This window comes from Odocoileus virginianus, chromosome 25 (assembly GCF_023699985.2).
Source record: "Odocoileus virginianus isolate 20LAN1187 ecotype Illinois chromosome 25, Ovbor_1.2, whole genome shotgun sequence".
Taxonomy (NCBI): Eukaryota; Metazoa; Chordata; class Mammalia; order Artiodactyla; family Cervidae; genus Odocoileus; species Odocoileus virginianus.
The window spans coordinates 12,262,731-12,264,849 of record NC_069698.1 but is presented as its reverse complement, the minus strand read 5'-3'; the positions used below and the strand labels follow the sequence as shown (position 1 = coordinate 12,264,849).

The following is a 2,119-nucleotide window of genomic DNA, read 5'->3' as shown; positions in this document are numbered from 1 at the left end:
AGAAGAAAGGAACAAAAAAGAACTGCAAAAACAACCCCCAGTCAATTAACAACATGGCAGCAAATACACAGCTACGATAATTACTTCAAATGTAATGTTCCAATTGAAAAATATAGAATGGCTGAATGGATGTAAAAACAAGATCCATATATGTTGCCTGCAAGAGACTCACTTCAGTGCTAAAAACACACACAGACTGAAAGTGAGGGGATGAAAAGGGTATTTCATGCAAATGGAAACATAAAGAAAGCCAGGTACTTACATGAGACAAAATACAAATACTGTAAAAAGAGACAAAGAAAGATATTACATAATGACAAATTATGTAATCGATCCAGGAAGATATAATAATTGTTAAGAAAAATATGTCCCCAGCTTTGTGCAGTGGCAGTATCGTAGCCAATGAGGTTTATTCGAGGCGTGATTATTGCTAATAGAAAAATACGTCCCCAACATAGGAGTACCTAAATACATAAAGCAAACATTAACAACCATGAAAGATAAATAGCCAGTACTACAATAATAGCATGGGAATTTAACATCCCACTTACATCATTCAGACAGAAAATTAATAAGGAGGCACTGGCCTAAAATGATACATGTAGTTCAGATGCGGTTAAGAGATAAATATAGAATATTCCACCCCAAAGCAGCAGAATACATATTCTTTTCAAGTGCACATGGAACATTCTCCAGGACAGATCATATACTATGCCATGAAACAAGTCTCGGTAAATTTAAGAAGATTGAAATCATAACTAAACATCTTTTCTAAAGAAAACGCTATGAGGCCAGAAATCAACTACAAGAAAAAAAAAATTCAAAACACAAAAGTACATGTTGGCTAAACAATATGCTACTAAACAACCAGTAGGGTACTGAAGAAATCAGAGAGGAGATAAGTACCTGGAGTCAAATGAAAACAAAAGCAAAATCAATGGTACTCAGCAAAAGCAGTTCTAAGAGGGAAGTTTATAGTGATAAAAGACTATCTCAAAAAAAAAAAAAAAGACTATCTCAGGAAACAGGAAAAATCTGAAATAAACAAATTAACATTACAACTAAAGGAACTAGATAAACAAGACAAAGAAAACCAGAATTCAGTATAGGGAAAGAAATAACAAAGATCAGAGCGGATAAATGAAATAGATATTAAAGCTAACAAAAGATCAATGAAACTAAGAGCTGTTTATTTGAAAAGAAAAAAATCATAAACCGTTAGTAGACAGACTCATCAAGAAAAAAAGAAAAGACAATCCAAATAAATAAAGTCAAAAGTGAAAAAGGAGAAGATAAACTGACAAAAAATTGCAGAGGAAGCACACTTCCAAACTCATTCTACAAGTATCATCCTGATAATAAAATCAAAGATATAATTTTTAAAAATAAAGTTACAGGTTAATATCACTGATGAGCATAGATGCAAAAATCTGGAACAAAATATCAACAAACTGAATTTGACAATATATTAAAAAGGATCATATAGAACATATCATGGTCAAGTGGGGTTTATCCTAGGGATGGAAGGATGGCTTCATATCCACAAATCAATCACTGTGGTACACTGCATTGCTGTTGTTTTTCAGTTGCTCAGTCCTGTCTGACCTTCTGCAACCACATGGATTGCACATGCCAGGCTCCCCTGTCCTTCACCATCTCCTGCACCTTTCTCAAACTCATATCCATTGAGTCAGTGATGTCATCCAACCATCTCATCCTCTTTTGTTTCCTTTTCCTCCAGCCTTTAATCTTTCTGGCATCAGGGTCTTTTCCAATGAATCGGCTCTTCACATCAGGTGGCCAGAGTATCAGAGTTTCAGCTTCAACATCAGTCCTTTCAATGAATGTTCAACATTGATTTCCTTTAGGATTGACTAGTTGGATCTGCTTGCAGTCCCAGAGACTCTCAAGAGTCTTCTTCAGCACCACAGTTCAAAAGCATCAGTTCTTCGGTGCTCAGCTTTCTTTACAGTTCAACTCTCACATCCATACATGACTACTGGACAAACCATAGCTTTAATTGTATAGACCTTTGTTGGCAAAGTAATATCTCTGATTTTTAATATGCTATCTAAGTTAGTCATAGCTTTTCTTCTAAGGAGCAAGTGTCTTTTAATTT

General features: G+C 34.8%; 1 pseudogene; it reads left to right on the top strand.

Moving 5' to 3' along the window:
- Positions 1-373: 373 nt before the first annotated feature.
- Positions 374-457, top strand: LOC139031133 (U4 spliceosomal RNA; annotated as a pseudogene).
- Positions 458-2,119: the final 1,662 nt, after the last annotated feature.